This window comes from Oncorhynchus mykiss, chromosome 12, assembly GCF_013265735.2.
Source record: "Oncorhynchus mykiss isolate Arlee chromosome 12, USDA_OmykA_1.1, whole genome shotgun sequence".
Taxonomy (NCBI): domain Eukaryota; kingdom Metazoa; phylum Chordata; class Actinopteri; order Salmoniformes; family Salmonidae; genus Oncorhynchus; species Oncorhynchus mykiss.
The window spans coordinates 45,541,155-45,557,926 of NC_048576.1; positions in this window are offsets into that span (position 1 = coordinate 45,541,155).

The window sequence follows — 16,772 nt, forward strand, 5'->3', positions numbered from 1 at the left end:
CTTTGTAGTGACTGGGTGCATTGATACACCATCCAAAGTGTAATTAATAACTTCACCATGCTCAAAGGGATATATTCAATCTCTGCTTTTTTATGTTTTTACCCATCTACCAATAGGTGCCCTTCTTTGCGAGGCATTGGAAAACCTCCCTGGTCTTTGTAGTTGAATCTGTGTTTGCAATTCACTGCTCGACCGAAGGGACCTTATAAATAATTGTATGTGTGGGGGTACATTGATGAGGTACTCATTCAAACATCATGTAAGACACCATTATTGCACAGTGAGTCCATGCAACATATTGTGTGACTTGTTAAAGCACATTTTCACACCTGAACTTATTTAGACTTGCCATAACAAAGGGGATGAATACGTATTGTCTCAAGACATTTCAGCTTTCCATTTTTTATTAATTTGTAAAAAATAAAATAAAAAGTAAAACATAATTCCACTTTGACATTATGTGTGTAGGCCAGTGACAAAAACTCAATTTAATCAATTTTAAATTCAGGCTGTAACACACAAACATTTTGAAAAAGGCAAGGGGTGTGAATACTTTCTGAAGGTAATGTAGATCACATTAGGCTTGGGCGGTATAGGCATACCGGGGTATTTTCAAATACCCATGGTATGATTTACAATACAGTCAAATAACAGTTTCAACTTTTTTTTCTTGTTTTTTCATCAATTTTAATATTTGTTATTTTTAAATAAATACAGTTGAAGTCTGAAGATCACATAAACAAGTTTTAATGACTCCAACCTAAGTGTTTCTACCACTCCACAAATTTCTTGTTAACAAACTATAGTTTGGCAAGTCGTTTAGGACATTACTTTGTGCATGACACAAGTAAATATTCCAACAATTGTTTACAGACAGATTATTTCACTTATAATTCACTGTATCACAATTCCAGTGGGTCAGAAGTTTACATACACTACATTAACTGTGCCTTTAAACAGCTTGGAAAATTCCAGAGAATGATGTCAAGGCTTTAGAAGCTACTGATAGGCTAATTCACATAATTTGAGTCAATTGGAGGTGTACCTGTGGATGTATTTCAAGGCCTACTGTCAAACTCAGTGCCTCTTTGCTTGACATCATGGGAAAATCAAAAGAAATCAGCCAAGACCTCAGAAAAAAAATGGTAGACCTCCACAAGTCTGGTTCATCCTTGGGAGCAATTTCCAAACGCCTGAAGGTACCACGTTCATCTGTGCAAACAATAATACGCAAGTATAAAAAGCATGGGACCACGCAGCCGTCATACCACTCAGGAAGGTAACACGTTCGGTCTCCTAGAGATGAACGTACTTTGGTGTGAAAAGTGCAAATCAATCCCAAAACAACAGCAAAGAACCTTGTGAAGATGCTGGAGGAAACAGGTACAAAAGTTACTATATCCACAGTAAAACAAGTCCTATATCGACATAACCTGAAAGGCTGCTCAGCAAGGAAGAAGCCACTGCTCCAAAACCGCCATAAAAAAAGCCATAAAAAAAACTCGCTCACCGAATCAAGGTATGCATCAATGTTATTGTCCGATGCTATCCGGAACATATCCCAGTCCACATGATCGAAGCAATCTTGAAGCGTGGAACCGGATTGGTCAGACCAGCATTCAACAGAACTGAGCATGGGTGTTTCCTGTTTTAGTTTCTGTCTATAGACTGGGAGCAACAAAATGGAGTCGTGATCAGATTTGCCAAAAGGAGGGCGAGGGATGGCTTAGTATGTGCCGTGGAAATTAAAGTAGCAATGGTCCAGAGTTTTACCAGCCCGGGTCGCGCATTCGATATGCTGCTAAAATTGAAGGAGCCTTGTTTTCAGATTAGCCTTAAAATCCCCAGCTACAATAAATGCAGCCTCAGGATATGTGGTTTCCAGTTTACATGGAATCCAATGAAGTTATTTCAGGGCCGTCGAGGTGTCTGCTTAGGGGGGGGGGGGATATACACGACTGTGAATCGAAGAGAATTCTCCTGGTAGGTAATGCGGTCGGCATTTGATCGTAAGGAATTCTAGGTCAGGTGAACAAAAGGGCTTGAGTTCCTGTATGTTGTTATGATCACACCATGACTCGTTAGTCATAAGGCATACACCCCCGCCCTTCTTCTTACCAGAGAGATGTTTGTTTCTGTCGGCGCAATGCGTGAAGAAACCGGGTGGCTGTACCGACGTGATTTCCATATGTTTGATGTGCTTGTTACCATTCCATTATGGCCATTACAATGAGCCCGTCCTCCCATCAGCCTCCACTGGTTAACTATCTAAGATGTGCCAAATCAATTCTCTCCAGCTCAGGGCTCCAGTTGTGCATTTGGTTTGCTAACTTGCTAGCTAAGTGGTTAGCTTGCAAGATCAAGCTTCTTGGTTACAGCAGAGACAATCAATCCCCTTCCTGGATCAAGATCCCTGCTATCTAATATTTGTTTTGTGCATGCAACAAACAGAGTAGCCTTTTAAGAAATTGTATTAACTTTATGTGCTGGGTTATCTGTCTTTGCGATTCATTTTGGTTTGAACTTGTTAGCTTTTAGCTTGTGTCCGCTATGGAAATAGTACTTTGTTACCATTCAATTGTTTTTTTTAACATTTGGAAAGAAATAGCAGTATACGCCGGTATGGAACAGGAATGGTATGACGGTATAAAAATCTGGACACTGCCCAACCCTAGATCACATTATCATCTTGCACCCCAGTGTATTACCAGACAAAGTTATGTGAGGGATAAAACTCATAGAAATTAATGTCTTTATCTCGATGATTAGAGGTTCCAAAACTGGAGACGTTCCAAAAAGGGACCACTCCCCTCCCATCCCATCCTATCTCTGTGTCAGCACTAATAGCCTCCTGACGAGGGGCAGGGAACTTATTTTAACGGAGAAAATGACATTTTACTCAATTAATGCCTCATCATCTCCAACAGACATAGTGGGCAGAAGATCGGTTCCCGTTCCTGTATTCCAGATGATAGAAGTTGCATTGGCCATAATGGCCATAATGGAATGGCCAATCCTTCTTTAACCCATCTCCTCTCCTCCATCTACACTGATTGAAGTGGATTTAACAAGTGACTTCAATAAGGGATCATAGCTCTCACCTGGTTTCACCTGGTCAGTCTAATGTTTTGTGCACTAACAGTACAAATCCCTCCATTAGAGCCCTTGATTTGCTTTTCATTCCATCACTGACTTCGCAAGCTGCGGAACATCCCATGAATTCATCCCCGTTATAGAGACTGTGAGTAGATATTGCGAGGGTACTTGGATTAGAAAGGAAACATTTTCTGCACCATATAGGTACAACTGGCAGCCGGAATCTCTTTCAGACTATCATGCACTAGAATTAGCACGCGCAACACACACACACGTCTTTCTGCACAATGGTTACTGTAAAAAGGTGCTGCTAGCATCTGGAATCCCTTAGAGAATATCAAGCCTTACCATTAGATCAACAAACAAGTATCTCCCAGTTGCAGAAGCATCCAAACAATGCGGTGGCTGCACTAAGCCTGGGGTTAAGTGCTAGCGCCATGTGCCGGGGAAGAGAGAGACGGGCGCAAACACGAACATACAGAAGCAGCCAGGAGAGAGAGTCGCGTTGAAGCTAATCGCATTAGTACAGTAGTACAAGCATTTCGCATTCCTTCCAGTTTATTCCCCCGTAATAATAGCAGAGAATGAGATTAATGTTTAGGGGTGATGGCAAGGGAGACGGAGAGAGAGAAAGAGAGTGTTCCAGAACATGTGGGTCTCTGACCTCCTTCTGCCCCCAGCATGGCAGTACAGTCACACACACACTTTTCTCTGTTGTGAAGGAACCCTCTAAAGCTGGCTAGAGATTTCATCGCTCTTCTTTATCTAATTTTTTCTTATTTTCTTATTTCCCAATAATATTCTTATAAGGCATGTGTCCAGCACGCAATATTCTTCATAAAGAATTCTAATTCCAAGGCTAGGGTTTAGGGTTAGGGATAAAACAATCAGAATACGTTTTTTCTCCCCCAAAATAGTTCCGTCTCACGATTCCCGAGCATGAAACATTCAATGTGCTCAATGTGTTCAATGTGCTGCGTATACACAGAGCAACTGGCTGCAAAAGAGCTGAGCACAGAACTCTGAGATATACTGCAGCAGGTAACTTCATTGTAATCTCCATTAAACCCCATCCACTGTGCAAAACTATATATATTTTTTCACATGGTTGGGGTCGCAAACATTTTCAGATGGGGTTATGGAACAAAAAAGTTTGGGTTAGCTAACATTTTAGCAAAATAGTTTAAAAGTTGTAAGTAGTTGCAAAATTGCTAAAATGCTAAAGTTGTCCATCATGTGATTCAAACTTTTGGGTTGCTAGACCTTCCTTTTAAAAGCCCACCCATCCTCCCTGACCGACCAACCTCCCTCCTATTGTTTCTGTCTTATGTAACCTACTGCCTTCATGTGGGATTGAAATGCACTTTTATAAGAATAGTGTGGCGGCCATTTTTTTTCTGCGTGTCTGTCTCTGTCACAATATTTTTTTCACAATCATTTGTGATAGTGAGTTGGTGTACCACAATTCAGCTTTTAGCTGCTGTGTACAAGATTACCTATAAACATTCTTGCATGCGTGTGTTTGTAGTTGACACTGTACTGGGTGTGCGTCCCAAATAGCATCATATTCCCTATACAGTATAGTGCACTACTTTTGACCACACTACTTTTGACCAGAACCTCATGGGCCTTGGTCAAAATTAGGGCAATATGTAGGGAATAGGGTGACATTTGAGACGCACAGAGGTGTTTGAGTGGGAAGAAGTACTAGTGAGTGTGTTCCCCACCTGTGTAGCGGGGGCAGTTGCGGGGGTAAAGTGATGATCCATTAACCTGTGAAGAGCTATTGTCTTATCTGTCTCTGAGCTCCCCATTGGTAGAAAGGATCAATTGAGGCCATGCCTATAACCAGACGAATGAGACAGTCTGTCAAATGTGTGTGTATGTGTGTGTGTGCCTGCGTGAGTAAGTGAGTGAGTAAGTGGATTCGTGAATGAGTGCATGCATGTGTGTGATGAGTGCAGGTGTTCTGTCGTAGGGGCAGTGGCCTCACCTGGGCTGAGGATTGCTCTTCGGGAGCCCCTGCCTTCGCCACTTGGAGTGAGGGCTCAGGTGTTACATCAACTGATGACACACCTTCTCCATAGCACCCAGAGGCAGAGAGAGAACATTTAGAAGTGTGTCGGAGCATGTGATGGAAAAGGTTATTGTGTGAAGAGACTTTTGTCTTTTGTGTCATAAATAATACTTGGTTCCTGTATGCGCTTGGTAAAGATATGGGGGGGACAACATGACCCCCTCCTTAGGACCATTTGGCAGAATGCCCAGATTATGTTTTATATGTTAAAATAGGAGACAGTGCCAGACACATGCAGGAACCAACCTATGAACCATGCAAATATAACTTGTCTGTTTAAGCAGTATACTGTATAAGAGAACTAACGGGACTCCCTGACAGAGCTCACTTCAGACCGGTACTTTATGTATCCATGTTTGACTGACCTCTCCAGCTTGCTGTTCATAAACATTGATTCATTTAAGATTGACTTCAGGTGTCCCTAGAGGTAATAGCCACAACCAGCGAATGAGAGTGAGTGATGTTATTGGACCTTCCTTTTCATAACAGCCTTGACTTGTAGCCCAGCATGTTTTCTTTCCATGTCTGCTGCCAGAGCATATATTGACTGGGCCTGTATTGATCCCTGAGGCGCCCCTCTGTCTTGACTGGTTCTGAAGAGGATTTACACACAGCCCAGCTAGCACATTTGGTTCCTTGGAAGTTCTGGGAACGTACATTTTTGGTTTCCGATTGGTTCGGAGAACAAAGCCATAAGTTTCCTGACTGGTAAAACAATGTTTTTTTTAACATTCTGAGAACAGAAGTGAAAATTGCACCTATTCTGGGAACATTCATTTTTAGGTTGCAGGGCCGTTCTGTGAACATTTTACTCTGGTTTAATTAACATTCTGAGAAGAGAAATGATAGGTTTAGGTTTTTGAATAACTTCCTTAACTTTCACTGAACGTTTCAATAAGACTTAATAACAGTCCTAGCTTAGGTTTACTATTTTGAAATCCAGGCACAGATAAGACATGGAAATGAATTTGCTTAGGCATTAATCATGCAAACACATTTAATTTTTTGTGGCATGGCGTCAGTGATATTAGAACGTATGATCTTCTGTTCTCTATCCCTGGAATTAGTCCACTGTGCCACCAGGATGGAGCTAGCATGCCATGGTTTAAAAAAAAACTCAAACAAAGCTCTTCAGCTTAGTCTATTCAAACAGATCCCATTACAAAGGAAACAAATCACTTGTTAAGATTAGTGGGCGCTGCCAACACACCTAACAAGATAGAGGATAGAGAGCTTTGTTGACGCTGAGAACAGAATGTACAGTGCCTTCAGAAATTATTCACAACCCTAGACTTTTTCCACATTTTGTTGTGTTACAGCCTGAATTCAAAATTGATTACATTTAGATTTGTCACCAGCCTACACACAATACCACATAATGTGAAAGTGGAATGATCAACCCATTTGTTATGGCAAGCCTAAATAAGTTCAGGAGTAAACATATGCTTAACAAGTCACAAGAACTGACTCTGTGTGCAATAATTATTTTTTAATGACTACCTCATCTCTGTACCCTACACCTACAATGATCTGTAAGGTTACAAAGTCAAGAAGTGCATTTTTAACACAGATTCAACTACAAAGACCAGGGAGGTTTTCCAGTGCCTAGCAAAGAAGGGCACCTATTGGTATATGGGTAAAAATATCCCTTTGACCACCAGGACACCAGTTATTAATTACACTTTGGATGGTGTATCTATACACCCAGTCAGTACAAAGATACAGGTGTCCTTCCTAACTCAGTAGCCAGAGAGGAAGGAAACCGATCAGGGATTTCAGCATGAGGCCAATGGTGTCTTTAAAACAGTTACAAAGTTCAAATTCACCATGGTGACTTTAAAATAGTTCGAGTTTAATGGCTGTGATAGGAAAAAACTGAGGATGGATCAACAACATTGCAGTTATGCCACAATACTAACCTAATTGACAGAGTGAAAAGAAGGAAGCTTGTGCAGAAAACAAATATTCCCAAACATGCATCTTGTTTGCAACAAGGCACTTAAGTAATGCTGCAAAAAATCTGGCAAAGCAATTAACATTTTGTCCTGAATAAAGTGTTATGTTCAGGGAAAATCCAACAAAACACATTACTGGTAATGAGTGCGTTGAGAGTTTGGAAGCAAGTACAGGGAGTGAGTGTTTAAAAAAATAAACAAAACGAACAACGCACCGACATGAAACAGAGTCAAAAACACCTGAGGAAAGAACCAAGGGTAGTGACAGATATGGGGAAGATAATCAAAGAGGTGGAGTCTAGGTGAGTGTCATGAGGCGCTGGTGCGCTTGACGATGGTGTCAGGTGTGCCGGATAATCAGCAGCCTGATGACCTAGAGGCCGAAGACGGAGTATATGTGACAATACCCACTCCCCGAACCCGGGGATCAGGAGCGGACCGTCCCTGATGTTTTTCCTGGAAGTGGCTTTTTTGCTGACCTTCTTGACACCAGGCCATCCTCCAAAAGTCTTCGCCTCACAGTGCGTGCAGATGGACTCACATCTGCCTGCTGCCATTCCTGAGCAAGCTCTGTACTGGTGGTGCCCCAATCCCGCAGCTGAATCGACTTTAGGAGATGGTCCTGGCACTTGCTGGACTTTCTTGGGTGCCCGAAGCCTTCTTCACAACAATTGAACAGCTCTCCTTGAAGTTCTTGATGATCCGATAAATGGTTGATTTAGGTGCAATCTTACTGGCAGCAATATCCTTGCCTGTGAAGCCCTTTTTATGCAAAGCAATGATGACGGCACGTGTTTCCTTGCAGGTAACAATGGTTGACAGAGGAAGAACAATTATTCCAAGCACCCTCCTTTTGAAGCTTCCAGTCTGTTTTTCGAACTCAATCAGCATGATAGAGTGATCTCCAGCCTTGTCCTCGTCAACACTCACACCTGTGTTAACGAGAGAATCACTGACATGATGTCAGCTGGTCCTTTTGTGGCAGGGCTGAAATGCAGTGGAAATGTTTTGGGGGGATTCAGTTAATTTGCATGGCAAAGAGGGACTTTGCAATTAATTACAATTAATCTGATCACTCTTCATAACATTCTGGAGTATATGCAAATTGCCATCATACAAACAGGTAGCAGACTTTGTGAAAATTAATATGTGTCTTTCTCAAAACTTGTGGCCACGATTGTATGGACTGACACTGGAAAAGAGAAGCAGGTACAGGGAGTTGACCATTTAATGTGGGACAGTCATTGATCATCGTCAGAACCAGGTAACAAAATGACAAACGAACATTAATCCTGAAGCGGAGAACAGAGCTAGGGAACAGACAGATATAGGGGAGGAAATGACACAGGTGATTGAGTCCAGGTGAGTCCAATAATTGCTGATGCGTGTGAAGGGGGAAGACAGGTGTGTGTAATGATAGTGGCAGGAGTGCGTAATGCTGGGGAGCGTGAAAGAGGGTTTAATTGTGTAAGAATGTTTTGAAGTATGAAATTACCAATTAAAAGTAAACCTGTGACAACTCGATTAAGCTTTTGAATATGTAAAACTGCATAATCACACATTGAAGTGCAGAAACAATACATGAATCGATTCACACACATGGACACACCCCTCATCCATTCACACACACACACAGGGAAGTAGTTAAGTCATCAGGAACAGCAACCGTGTGCTATAATGTCCTCTGACAGCTGACACATGCGCTATACTCGTACAATGCTGTAACTTTCAACATTAGTTAGCAGTTGTGTGAATAGGACTCTGGCAAGAACAGCATATTTGTCATCCATGTCATAAGTCTACTATCATGGAACACTGGCCGCATGCCTACTTTATAACTTTCCCAAACTTTAACTGGCCAATGAGAACCACACATTAATAACATGCAAAGCATACATGGGAAACAGTCCATCACCACAGCAGTGGTGACCCATCATTCAGGGCAGGTGGGGCAGCGGAATTATGAAGAGAAATTATAGATATAATGTATTGGTACTCATCAGCCATTGGACATAAACATTACACAGTTGAAAGTTGGGAAATTTGCAAATTCATCAATGAGTGGTTTGGAAGGAATCAGTGGCTAACTGCAAGCATTGCAAAGCAATCACTAGCCTGCTATTCAATAGAGTGGGTGTGTGGTCCAAGTCTGGGTTTAAGGGTCTCTTTTCCAAGCTTAAAAGGATAAACATTCAACATTGGTAATGCTTTCAATAATGCATTACAACTGCTGCATTCAAAACAACTGGAAACTCAGAACTGGGAAATCTTAGACTTCAGTGAGTTCAAGACTATTGGGAACTCTGAAAAAAACTAGCTCCGACTGGGAAAATACGTTTTGTACTGTCATCCAACTCGGAACTCCAAGTAGGGAACTCAGGCCTCTTTCTAGAGCTCTGACCTGAAGATCACTGACGTCATGATTCGACCCTGTTTTTTTTCTGAATTCACAGCGGTCTTGACAGCACCATCTATCCAGAGATTGGCAGACAAAGTTGGATGACAAAATTTGCCCACGAAGGACCGCCGCGACACCCTTCTGTTCAAGTGAGCACAGCACAACAAGGTGAGTCCAAAAATTTATTGTATGCAGCTGCATAAATTATGTAATATGCCAGGGAGATATGTATACCATAGCTAAGAAAGCAATAGTAAGTGTATGTTGTGTAGTAAGCTGTTAGTAGCCCATGTGCCTCAACCTAATAATTTGGTCCCTTTTCCCCCTCATAACTTAGCCTACTGTTCTGACTTGGTGGTGCACATTTAGCTTATAGCCTGTTTTAGAGAAATGTCATCATCGAATATTGTAAGAGCTTTTATTGTCTGCTTTATATGCCCCCTTAGCTTTTATTGTCTGCTTATATGCCCCCTTTATTTATCGAACGGTTCTGACTTGGTGTACAGGGAGAATACTGTAAGAACGGACCATGTTATGAATTCTGCCACTGTACATTTCAAAAGTGCTAAACAAATATTTATATTCACTACGTATGTCCTAGCTCGCTCGTTAATGTCTTAATCGAACTTACGGATTGCCTCTTATCAAATAACATTTTATTTGTCACATGCGCCAAATACAACAGGTAGACCTTACCCTGAAATGCGTACTTACAAGCCCCTAACCAACAATACAGTTCAAGAAATTGAGTTAAGAAAATATTTACTAAATAAACTAAAGTAAAAAATAAAATAAAATGAACACAATAAAATAACAATAACAAGGCTATATACATGTACTGAGTCAATGTGTGAGGGTACAGGTTAGTCGAGGTAATTTGTACTTGTAGGTAGAGTTAAAGTGACTATGCATAGATAATCAACAGAGAGTTGCAGCAGTGTAAAATCAAAGTCGGGGAAGGGGTAGAAGCTGTTAAGGAGCTTTTTGGATCTAGACTTGCTGCTTGCCGTGCATTAGCAGAGAGAATAGTCTAGGACTGTCTATGACAGTCTATGACTTGGGTGACTGGAGTTTTTGACCATTTTTGGGGCTTTCCTCTAGCACCGCCTAGAATATTGTTGTTAGCAATGTTACTGTACACTTACTTAAGTGATAATGCCCTCGAAGCTGGTGTTTGGAGGATGTATTGGCATGAGTGTTGTTAGGTCCTAGACAAAGTCGGACCGACCAACATTCAAATAATGATTTAAATATTTTCATTAAAAAAATGTTATTTTGATGAATTTATTTATACTATTTCATTCTTCCACAAGATATAGTCCCGACACAAATCTAGGGTTGCAACCCAAGCCAGCCGGTCATTCATTCTATCGGTTCAGTTGCCAGAGATGCGACCCAGTCTTTTTGTTCTGTAGCTATGGATGCGACCCAGTCGTTCAGTCTTTTTGTTTTGTATCTATGGACGCGACATTTGTTCTAAATGTTCCATTGTCATACTGGCTGGCAACGTTCTTATCCCTTGCTTGCTAGCTAGCCAACAACGGCTAACTTACAGTCACGTCAAGCAGTGCAGATAGAATAACAGCAGTAGCTGCCTTTGCATTGGTTTTAAGCTGTTTTCTAGTGACATTTATTTGGATACATCCATAACAATGAGCTAATGAGGCACGATTTCGCCTGGCATAGAAAATGTGCTCTCTTGTCAGGACACTGTTGTTCAGAGGAGCTAGCCAACAACACAGCTAACACAATCACTTCAAACTGAATCTGGAAAGATTGCACGTCGTTTCGTTTGACCTTTTTTCAACTGACATTTCTTTGTATATATTCATAAAAATGATACCATGATTTTGACTGGCTGAGAAACGCTGTCTGACTGTCTGTCTAGTCCCGACTCCTGACACGTTCATTACTATGGGACAGCTGGAGATCTAATTTGAATATTGAAACAAAGTTGCAAACGTCGGACAGACAGCAAGGCTTACACACTATTATGCAAATGTGTCACTCAATATGCAAACGAGGCAGTACTTCATGCATAATGACAGTAATTTAAGATAAATCATTATTAAATGGTCATGCTTTATACAAAACTTAGTTTGTAACAATTTGAAACATTTGATAAAATTAAAATGCTTTTTTTTTTGCCTCTGCGTGCCTTCGCAATTGCGTAACACTATCTATACGGTGCCTCCGACCACATTTTCGGATCAATCATAAATTGTCTCGTATAGGCTGACCACACCGCTCGCGTCGCATGTATGAGCATTGCAAAATAAATGTAGAAATCTATGTTATTCCATTATTGCACCCACACTGCTCGCACACGTCAACAAGCGTCTGCGTTGCCAAGTGCTAAAATAGAACTCCTTTCTATTTCTGACGCAGATCGCACTGCAAGTCCTGCCTCTCCCGTCTCCTCATTGGTTGATAGAAGCAGGTGCCATCTCCTCATTGGTTATACCCACGTGGGTGATTGAAAGACGAACTGTGTTGCCGTAGTAATACTATGAAAGTTTAGATGCCAATCACCATATAAGTTCAAAGATGAAAAAGCCTGGAAGGAGGAGAGATGACTAGAAACGATTCGGTTGACCGTTTTATGTGTGGATTAATTATCGGAGTAGAGGACCTTGTGCATTTCAGGTAAAATAACAACTCAATGTTAATATCCCAGGACAAATTAGCTAGCAACAGCAAGCTAGCTAAATAGGACAAATTAGCTAACAAGTGCAAGCTAACTAGCTAAATTACCATAAATGTTTAATGCTTTTCGACCTGTTCCCAAATTAATGTAACGTGTCGTGATCGCGTTTGGTGTAGGGGGACAAAATAAATGTATGTACGATGGCGCACGATGGCGCACACGCGCAGCCGGTTTGGGTTCAATGTTAGGCTCCTTGTCCAATATTGGGCTAACAGTTAGATAATGAATTACATAACAGCTAACTTAGCTAACTAGCTAGCTGACTAAATATAAAGTTGGTATGATACAATGGATAATGTGACATAAGAGTAATTGGGAATTTGACCTTACCATGCAGTGAGATTACTCAACTGCAGTCAGAAAACAACCTGTTTGCTAACGAGTTGATGTAGCAAAACTAGCCAACCTAGCTAACTTCTGCTATCTAACGGTATTACGTACACATTTTGCGTAATAGCACATTCAAACGGGGCTGCAATGAAAACTAATGGAACTGTAGCGACTGTGTTAGCATCAAAATCTGGGGTGTTAGCAACGTTGCTATTCAAGCGTTGATTGACATGGTAATGGGCCTATAGTATTCAAGAAAAGACAAAAAACCGGACCCTCTTATGCTGTATGTTGCATCATGGGGTGTCAATAAAATCTTTGAAATTCTTGCGTTTTATATTTTTTTGTATGATAATGATTTATTTTGACCCCTTTTTCTCCCCAATTTCGTGGTATCCAATTGGTAGTTAGTCTTGTCCCATCGCTGCAACTCCTGTACGGACTCGGGAGAGGCGAAGGTCGAGGGCAGTGCGTCCTCCAAAACACAACCCAGTCAAGCCGCACTGCTTCTTGACATAACGCTGGCTTAACCCAGATGCTAGCCGCACCAATATGTCGGAGGAAACACCATACACCTGGTGACGGTGTCAGCATGCATTGCGCCTGGCATGCCACAGGAGTCGCTAGTGCGAGATGGGACAAGAACATCCCTATCGGCCGACGCTGGGCCAATTGTGCACCGCCCCATAGGTCTCCCGGTTGTGGCCGGCTGCGTCAGAGCCTGGACTCTAACCAGAATCTCTAGTGGCACAGCTAGCACTACCATGCAGTGCCTTAGACCACTGCGCCACTCGGGAGAAATGCGTTTTATATTTTTGTTGAGTGTATATTTGAACCTCTTCTTACATGCACATAGGAAAGATCAATGTTATTCATTTCTACACAACACAATAGTCGTAGTCACCAACTCAGATCTGGCCACTCTGGTACCAATGTTACATCATTGATCCTGCCACCTTTCTTTAAATTTACACCTTTCATTTACATTGTCTACTAAAGTATGTCTTTCAGGTGTTTTGCTAGCTTCATGCTTAATAAACACTGTTTTATAGATCTTGTTCTATTTCTTTTATGATATGCATCTGTCACGTTCTGACCTTGATTTTCCGTTTTGTATTTATTTAGTATGGTCAGGTCGTGAGTTGGGTGGGCAGTCTATGTTTGTTTTTCTATGTTTTGGGGCATTTCTATGTTTTCGGCCTAGTATGGTTCTCAATCAGAGGCAGGTGTCATTAGTTGTCTCTGATTGAGAATCATACTTAGGTAGCCTGGGTTTCACTGTGTGTTTGTGGGTGATTGTTCCTGTCACTGTGTTTGTTGTCACATGATAGGCTGTATAGGTTTTTCACGTTCCGTTTGTTGTTTTGTAGATTTAAGTTATTTCATGTATCGTTCATTTTCCATTAAAGAACATGAGTAACCACCACGCTGCTTTTGGTCCGCTTCTCCTTCTACAGACGAACGTCGTTACAGAATCACCCACCAACCAAGGACCAAGTGGCGTGGTAAACAGAGGCAGCAGCAACAGCAGCAGCAGGAGAAGCAACAGCAAAAGCAGCAGTGGGAGAGGCTGCACTACTTGGAGAGATGGACTTGGGAGGAGATTCTAGACGGGAAAGGACCCTGGGCAGAGCCAGGAGAATATTGCCGCCCCAAGGCCGAGCTGGAGGCAGCAAAAGCAGAGAGGCGGCATTATGAGGAACTAGCACGGCAGAGCGGATGGAAGCCCGAGAGTCAGCCCCAAAAATTTCTTGGGGGGGGGGGCTAACAGGGAGTATGGCTACGCCAGGTAAGAGACCTGAGCCAACTTCCTGTGGTTACCGGGGGGCTAGAGAGACCGGGCAGGCACCGTGTTATGCTGTGGAGCGCACGGTGTCCCCAGTGCGGGTGCACAGCCCGGTGCGGTACATTCCAGCTCCGCGTATCGGCCGGGCTAGAGTGGGTATCGAGCCAAGTGCCATGAAGCCGGCTCTACGCATCTGGTCTCCAGTGCGTCTCCTTGGGCCGGCTTACATGGCACCAGCCTTGCGCACGGTGTCCCCGGTTCGCCTGCATAGCCCAGTGCGGGCTATTCCACCTCGCCGCACTGGCAGGGCGACCGGGACCATTCAACCGGGTAAGGTTGGGCAGGCTCGGTGCTCAAGAGCTCCAGTGCGCCTGCATGGCCCGGTCTATCCGTCACCACCTCCACGCACCAGCCCTCCGGTGGCAGCCCCACGTACCAGGCTGTCTCTCCGGCCCATCCTTACAGGGGCTTCCTCCTCTCCAGCGCTGCCGGAGTCTCCCGCCTGTTCGGCGCTACGAGAGCTACTCAGTCCGGCGCTTCCAGAGCCTTCCTCCTCTCCAGCGCCGCCAGTGCCGCCCGTCTGCCCAGCGCCGCCAGTGCCGCCCGTCTGCCCAGCGCCGCCAGTGCCGCCCGTCTGCCAGGAGCCGCCAGTGCCGCCCGTCTGCCCAGCGCCGCCAGTGCCGCCCGTCTGCCCAGTGCCGCCCGTCTGCCCAGCGCCGCCAGTGCCGCCCGTCTGCCCAGCGCCGCCAGTGCCGCCCGTCTGCCCAGCGCCACCAGTGCCGCCCGTCTGCCAGGAGCCGCCAGTGCCGCCCGTCTGCCAGGAGCCGCCAGTGCCGCCCGTCTGCCAGGAGCCGCCAGTGCCGCCCGTCTGCCAGGGGCCGCCAGTGTGCCAGGGGCCGCCAGTGCCGCCAGTCAGCCAGGGGCCGCCAGTGCCGCCAGTCAGCCAGGGGCCGCCAGTGCCGCCAGTCAGCCAGGGGCCGCCAGTGCCGCCAGTCAGCCAGGGGCCGCCAGTGCCGCCAGTCAGCCAGGGGCCGCCAGTGTCGCCAGTCAGCCAGGGGCCACCATTAAGCCAGGGGCCGCCAGTGCCGCCAGTCAGCCAGGGGCCGCCAGTGCCGCCAGTCAGCCAGGGGCCGCCAGTCAGCCAGGGGCCGCCAGTGTCGCCAGTCAGCCAGGGGCCGCCAGTGCCGCCAGTCAGCCAGGGGCCGCCAGTGCCGCCAGTCAGCCAGGGGCCGCTCGAGCAGCTGCCCCTCTGTCCAGAGCAGCTGCCGCCCCTCTGTCCCGAGCTGCTATCGCCCCTCTGTCCCAAGCTGCTGCCGCCCCTCTGTCCCGAGCAGCTGCCCCTCTGTCCCGAGCAGCTGCCGCCCCTCTGTCCCGAGCAGCTGCCGCCCCTCTGTCCCGAGCAGCTGCCGCCCCTCTGTCCCGAGCTGCTATCGCCCCTCTGTCCCAAGCTGCTGCCGCCCCTCTGTCCCAAGCTGCTGCCCCTCTGTCCCGAGCAGTTGTCCCTCTGTCCCGAGCAGCTGCTTCACCTCTGTCCCGAGCTGCCCCTCTGTCCCAAGCAGCCCCTCTGTCCAGTGGGGTCATTGAGAGGGGTGGCCATGGTGAGAAAGCCACGGAGGCGGACAATAAGGCGGACTAAGACAATGAGGAAGTGGAGTCCGCGTCCCGCGCCAGAGCCGCCACCGCGGACAGACGCCCACCCAGACCCTCCCCTATAGGTCAAGGTTTTGCGGCCGGAGTCCGCACCTTTGGGGGGGGGTACTGTCACGTTCTGACCTTGATTTTCCGTTTTGTATTTATTTAGTATGGTCAGGGCGTGAGTTGGGTGGGTGTAACAGTACAAATTTAGACCGTCCCCTCGCCCATACCCGGGCGCGAACTAGGGACCTTCTGCACACATCAACAGTCACCCTCGAAGCATCGTTACCCATCGCGCCACAAAAGCCGCGGCTCTTGTAGAGCAAGGGGAACTACTACTTCAAGGTCTCAGAGCAAGTGACGTCACTGATTGAAACGCTATTTAGCGCCCACGCTAACTAAGCTAGCCGTTTCACATCTGTTACACTCACCCCCCTTTTGACCTTCCTCCTTTTTCCGCAGCAACCAGTAATCCGGGTCAACAGCATCAATGTAACAGTACAAATTTAGACCGTCCCCTCGCCCATACCCGGGCGCGAACTAGGGACCTTCTGCACACATCAACAGTCACCCTCGAAGCATCGTTACCCATCGCGCCACAAAAGCCGCGGCTCTTGCAGAGCAAGGGGAACTACTACTTCAAGGTCTCAGAGCAAGTGACGTCACTGATTGAAACGCTATTTAGCGCCCACGCTAACTAAGCTAGCCGTTTCACATCTGTTACATGGGCAGTCTGTGTTTGTTTTTCTATGTTTTGGGGCATTTCTATGTTTTCGGCCTAGTATGGT